Below are 7,499 nucleotides of genomic sequence, written 5' to 3' on the forward strand. Positions count from 1 at the left end.
ATATATATATAGAGAGAGAGAGAGAGAGAGAGAGAGAGAGAGAGATGTAGCAGTCATTGTTTTCTAATCTTCTCCATGAGAAAGAGGATCCTGTCATTTTATCATCCAAAGTGAGATATTTTTTGAGAGTGAAAAAAGAGTGCTGCTTCGATGACTCAGGGTTGGTTATTGTTCTTAGGTGCCATCCAGTCAACACATAACATGACCCTATGAACAACAGATCTCAACCCTGTTCTATTTTTCACCATCCTCACCATCTCTGACACATTTGAACCCATTGCTGCAGATACTGTGTCAATCCACCCGGTCAAAGACCTTCCCATCTTTTACTGACCCTCGACCTCCCCAAGCATGTTGCATGTCCCTCTCCAATGAATAGTCTCTTTTAGCAACATGCCCAAAATATATGAGGCAAAATTTAATCATCTTTGCCTCCAAGGAGAACTCTGGCTGCACATTCTCCAAGACATACCTGTTTGTTCTTTAGGCTGTCCGTGAGATCACCACAACTCAAAGGGATCAACTCTTCTGTCATCCTTATTCATTGTCCTGCTCTCAACAGCTTAGAAAGTGATTGAAAAGACCCATGTGGGCAAATATGGGACAGTCTGCTTCTGCAAAGACCTGGGAAACCCTGGCACAGGTTCTACTCAGTCCTCTAGGGTAAGTTGAGATTGACTCAATGGCAGTGGAAAATTATTTAGGCTCTATGAAATGAATTCTCAGACATGATGCATTTGAAATAATACTTAAAATTACTGTCTAGGTAGTACTAACTGAGTGTCATTACCATTTACAAAATGGTCCTATGTGTCACTAGCTCTCCTCAGAACAGAAATCTTGCCATGAGTGATTTTGATTCACTAGTGCACAGGTGGCTAAGAGCCGAGGTCAGCAAACTATGGCTCCTGGAAAGGTGGCCAAATCCAGCCCATCCATTCATTTGGCTACAAAAGGGTAGCTCTGAGTGGTGCTATCTGGCCCATGTCAGTTTCCTAAGGCTGCCATAACAAAGTGCCACACACCAAGTAGCCTATAGTTCTGGAGAGCAGAAGCCTCAAAAGGAGGTACCAGGTTGGCATGCCCTCAGGGCTTTGGCCCCTGAAGGCTCTAGGAGAGAACTCATTTTCATCTCTTTGAGCTTCTGGCAGCCTGAGGTGCTCGTGGCTTTCCAGGCCTGTGAAGCTCAGAGAAGGAGGTTGCTCATCTTTCTCCTGAGTAGGGACACCAGTCATACTGGGTTCAAGTCCTTCTATAATCTCTTGTCATCTTGACCTATGACTTCTGCAAAGACACCATTGGCAAATAGGATCACACTTAGAGGTAGGGGAAACGAGAAGGGTCAGAACATTAAGAAATCATTTTTGATGGAATACTACGCTGCATTGAAAAACAAGGAACTCATGCAATATTATTCAAAATGGGTGACCCTGGAGGACATTATACTGAGTGAAATATCTGAGTCACAAAAGGACAAATAGTATATGGTGCCACTGTTATAGAATGAGGCTGACATCAGGGTGGGGGTAAGACTGAGAAAAACTGGATAAATTATGTTTACTGCAAAGAAGCCAATGAGGGAGAGAATAGTTTAAAAGTAATGTATTTTAGGGCATTATGATTATCATAAGAGTCCGGAATGAGGGTTGCAGAGTGGAGTATACTTGGGGTGGGGGTGGGGGTGTGCTGGGGGATTGTATACCAATGAAGGAGTTTTTCTTCGCTTTTCAAGGAGAGGCGTGAACTGGGGGGGGGGGGGAAGTGTAACAATGAATGAATGAAAGTCCAAAATCTCTGTAGATGTTCATTGAAATTGATTTTTTTTAAAAAGTGACCTAAAGAAAATTTTTTTAAAAAATCATTTTTGAAAACTCAGTTCATCTCATACCATGGCCATTTGCAGAAAATATTGTTTGATCCATAGCTTAGGGAAATCTGTAATTTTTTTAAAAAAGCTTTTGAAGAGATCATGATGGGCATACTCCTCGTATGCAATTTACAGCCTCTGAAAACCCTCTGAAAACCCATTATGAGCCCATTTTGCATTGATGACATGCAAAAACAACATAGACAAAAGCCAGAGGCCCATAAAGGTGATGTGACCTGCCTAGTTTGGGGAGATAATGGCTGCACTAAGAAACTCCTCACTTTTTAACCCTAATTAATCTTTCCAGTGTTACCATCCTCCCTACATCCTCCCAGCATCCAAGCAAAATGAGCCAATTGACATGACTGTTGTGGAGCTGAGCTGACAGCAGCCAGTCCCCTGGCCAACAGCATTTGATGATGAATAATACAGTAAGTCAGCTTGTCATCTGGCACTCTACCTTGTGTGCATGCCAGCATGCCTCCCCCTGTCACGGGCACCATCTGTATATCAACCATGTGGAGTTTCCAATAAATGGCATTTGATAGACAGGGGACATGGCATCTCTGAAGCGAAAGGCTTGTTGAGAGTATAAGGGTCCTGTGTCTTGACTTGTCAGTTCATTTGTTGAGCGTATACCTCCTGGATGCCTTACGTATAAGCTTCACACTATGCCCAGTGCTGGGCATGGAAAACTTAGTAATGAGAAAAACAGGCATAGTCTCTGTCCTAGTAGTACTGAAATTTGGTCAAAGAGGCAAACATAGTAAGTAGAGATAAATGGGTAGATAGCAGCAATTGTTATGAGTTGTTATATACTTTGCACTAAATATTAAGTGCAATATTACGGCAATGACAAAAAGTAGCCACGGTTAGTGCCTTTGGTGGCCTAGTCAGTAGAGAATTGTACTGTCAACCCAGAGTTGGGTACTTCGAGTCCACCAACCCCTCTGTAGGAGAATCAGTGGTCTTTTCCTGCGAGATTTACAGTCTCTGACTGTAAAGCTGGATAGCCAACTATTCAGTTCCAGCTCGATGACAGTGAAAGAACTGCACTGCAAAGGGGCCCTAGGAGCACAGTGAGTTAAGTGTCGGCTACCAACCAAAAGGTCAGTGGTTCCAAACCACCAGCTTCTCCACTGGGAGAAAGATGAAGCAGTCTGCTTCCGTGGAGGTTTCCCGCCTCAGAGCCCGCTGGGGAGGCTTTGTCATGCCCTACAGGGCCGCTGTGACATGCAGTCAGCTGGATGGCAGTGGCTTTGGGATTGCTGCGCAGCTTCTTGCCACTGGGCCACCAGAGCTCAAATAGATATATCTCTTTTTGTTGTCATTGTGTACTGTCAAGTGGTATCCAACTGGCACATCAGGAGATTGCCCCTCTTTCTCCAGTGGAGGATCTGGTGGATTCGAACCATGCACCTTTGGGATTGCAGCGCAGCTTCTTGCCACTAGGCCATCAGAGCTCCCTCTGGCAGTGGATTTGGTTCGACATTAAGCTCCAGAACCTCTTCCACATGTATTGTTCAGTCATCAAAACAGTCTAGCTACTTTAACTCTCATTTTACAGATAGGAAATAGAGATGTAAATTGGTTTACTAGCTGTCTGCCATCAATCATATGGCCAAGAAGTGGTGAAGCTGGCGTTTAACCACCCAGGCTTGTGCTGGAGACCTTAGCCACAGTTTTGTGTTCCCAGCAAAGGGCTGCCATCCTGAGAACGCACTATTTAAGCTACTATGGAGTATTTTTCAATGTCTGGTCCATACAGGCATTCCAGTATATATAATAAACGAATGTCTAAACTAACTAATTAATTAAGGCATGTACCTCTCTGTTTACATATATGTATGTGCATGCATAATATATTCTTATGGCTTCACTCTGATGGAAAATGCCCTGTTGTGAGTTCTGCATTACCCAGTCTCATTTTCTCCTGAGTGTTTGAGTTATTACCAGTTATTTCAGCCAAAACACTGCTGCACTCTCTCACTTGAAAGGTGAAATGGAATAATTAGACAGAGCTCATTAAATCAGTTAGATGAGTCTGAAGTAGGAGCCAGAGAATCATAATTTACTAAAATGTTTGAAGTATTAGTATGCAGTGAGAATAATAAAAATAAGAAGTGAATCTCTTGCAAAATTGCTACAAGCGAAAAAAGGCAATTGCTCATCAGCATGGAAACATCTAGGCTTGTTTACTGCATTTTCTTACCAGATGAAGCATTGTCCAGAAGCGCGCATCTTACAATGAGGTTATGCTAGTCCATATTCTCAGAAGTCAGGTGCACCCGAGAAGTGCATGAGTCAGACTCCACTGGTTATTTCAGGATGACATAGTACAAAGGACATTGTGCTTTAAACCAAAAGGTCAGCTGTTCGAATTCATCATTAAGATTTTCCATCTCAACTGGGTTTGTGTTTTCGGCAGGATCAGCAGGTAGGCAGGGAGCCCATCTGGCACAGGAGGTGAAGTGTTGGGGTTCAGATCCACTAGACTGTTTCTCGGAAGATGAAATCCTCAAACAAAACACAGCAAGCCAACAAATTTTTATTCCATCTTCACACATACAGGAAGTCACACAGCCCTTCCCTGCTTTCTGACTGGCTCAAAACTCAAAACCTGGGGAGCTCTGGTGGCCTAGTGGCAAGAAACTGCACTGCAATCCCAGAGGAACACGGTTCGAATCCACCAGACGCTCTGCCGGAGAAGGAGGCGCAATATCCTCCTGTACCAGTCAGATCTGATTTGATGGTACACGTACACAAAATTAAAAAAACAAAACAAACAAACAAAAAAAACCCTCAAAACCCCAAACTCATTACTGTCAAGTTGGAACCAACTCAGAGCTTCCCTCTAGTAGGTTTTATGAGGTTGAAATCACATGAAAAGTGTTTGCACATCTTTCTCCCAAGAAGCTGCTTGTGGATTTGAACTACAAGAGACTAGGTCTTTGAGTTTGCAGTGCAACATCTACAGACTCCTAAATTAGAGCTCAATTCAGATGTCTTCTCAAGAAAGCCATGCTGGGCCTTGTGTTTGCACTCTCTGACATCCTGTTCACATATTGCATATGGGGATAATTTGTTAAGTGTCTGTGAGTATAGACTATGTACATCTGGTTCATCACCTGAGTTACAGTGACTCAGTTACTAACCTAAAGGCTGGTGGTTTGAAGAAAGGCCTGAGGCTTGACTTCTGAAAAACTGACCACTGCAGACCTATGAAGCGTGATTCTGTGCAGATGCCAGAGGGTCACCAAGAGGCAGAACTAACTCACAGCACTGGCATTTTGTCCCTCAATGTCTGTGTGCCCACCGTCAAAGTCTAATAAAGTCATTAAAATAAATGTATACTAGAAACTAATGAGCAATATTTCACAGCAGCGATGAGACATTCCTGGAGCTTTATGATGTAATTATGGTTGATGGTCCAGTATTCGCTTATGAACTGTGCAGAAGGTTCGTTTGCAGGTGATTCTCCGGAGGCTGGGGGAGAGGCTAAGGATAAAAGGAAAGCCATGGGCGGTTGCTTTCCTCACTCCTGTCTACCACCTCCCAGAGGCAGGGCTTTTCTTTATTGCTGGGAGTTGCTCTAGGGGTGTTTCTGCCATCAATACATCCTAGGGCTGAGGTGCTTGAGGTGGGCCCTGTGAACCTACCCAGACTCCACACCAAAGTCAAGGGAGGCGTCACCAGTGTCTGGTGCTAAGCCTGGAGACATCTCATCTAAACACCCTGTTTGATCTACATTAAGATGGTAAGATTTCCAGTGTGGAATTAAAAGGAATTAAGGGGATTATTTAAAAATTTTTTGGGGGGTTTTTTATATATAAATTTTTTTATTTTAATTGTGATGTTAATGAAAGTTTACAGAAAAGTAGATTTTCATTCATTCATTGTTGCATATTTTACCCTTTCTCCCTCCCTTCCCCCTCCCCAGTTCACTTTTTTTATGTTCATTCATTGTTTCACAATTACTTCCCACCCCCACCCCCCTCCTCCCAGTCCTCTTTGCAATGTACCTCTTATACTGGGCTGTTGTCATACGTATAATGCCTAATCTTATATCCCTTTATTATTATTATTTATTTATTTATTTTTATTTTATACACCCCCCCAAATAAACACACAAATTGAGACAGACAATGAAGAAGGATTGGCCATCCACTTCTGAAATGAGAGGCCTTCAAAAACACTACGTACAATAGAGCACACTTAGACTAGTACTTGGACTAGCAGACATGGCAATAGAGACCGAGATCTTACAAAAGGAAACACAAAGAAGGAGGAATGGCTGAAAGCAGACACTAGTGATTGGAATGTGGAATGTGAGAAGCATGAATGTAGGAAAATTGGACATTGGTAAGAAAGAAATGGAACACATAAATATTGACATACTAGGTATTGGCGAAATGAGATGGCCTATCATGGACATTTTTAATCAGATGATCATATGGTTTACTATGCAGGGGATGAAAAGGTGAGAAAAAATGTGGTTGGTTTCATAATTAAAAAAGTAATTTCTGGATCCATCTTGAAATACAATGTGGTGAGTGACAGGATAATACCCATACGCATACAAGGAAGTCCAGTAAATACCACTATCATTCAAATATATGCACCAACAACTAGAGCCAAAGAGGAAGAAATGGAATATTTATCCCAACTTTTGCAATCAGAAATTGATCAAACATGCAATCAAGAAGCATTGAACGCAAAAGTTGGCAACAGGGAAGAAGAATCAGTAGCCAGAAAACATGGACTTGGTGAGAGAAATGAGGTTGGAGATAGAATGATAGAATTCTGCACATTTAATGATTTACTCTTTGCAAATACCTTTTATAAGAAACATAGACACAGGTTATACACATGGATTTCCTATGGTATGCATAGGAATCAAATCTATTACATTTGTGGAAAGACTCACTGAAGAAGCTCAGTATCAGCTGTGAAAACCTGGCCAGGTGCTGATTGTGGGACAGACCACCAACTACTCATATACAAGTTCAAGATGAAGTTGAGGAAAATTAAATAAAATCCATGAGAACCAAGATTTGATATTAAGTCTGTCCCACTCAAATCTTAAAACAATCTCAAGAACAGGTTTGAGGCCTTGAGCACCAATGAGCGTAGACCAAATGAGCTCTGGGATAATATCAAGAAAATCATCCACAAAGAATGCAAAAGATCATTACAAAGGCTGAAGAAGAAGAAAAGACCAAGATCAATGTCAGATAAGACTCTGAATATTGCATTAGAGTGCTGAGAAGCCAAAGCTAAAAGAAGAAACCAAGAAATCAAAGAGCTAAACAGAAAAATTCAAAGGGCAACTCGGGACAACAAAGCAAGACACTAAAATGAAAAGTGCAGAGAGCTGGAGTCAGAAAATCAAAAGGGCCAAGCTTGCTCAGCATTTCTTAAGCTGAAGGACTTGAAAAATAAATTCAAGCCACGGGTGGCAATACTTATGGATACTTTGAGTAGAGTGTTAAATGATCCAGGAAGCATTAAAAGAAGATGGAAGGAGTACACAGAGTCACTGTATCAGAAGGAATTGGCTGACATAGAAGAATTTAATGAAATAACATATAAGCAAGAGCCTGTAATGATGGAGGAGGGAGTTCAAGTTGCT

Source organism: Elephantulus edwardii, unplaced genomic scaffold (assembly GCF_000299155.1).
Source record: "Elephantulus edwardii isolate Elephantulus edwardi_28Jun2011 unplaced genomic scaffold, EleEdw1.0 scaffold00177, whole genome shotgun sequence".
NCBI lineage: Eukaryota > Metazoa > Chordata > Mammalia > Macroscelidea > Macroscelididae > Elephantulus > Elephantulus edwardii.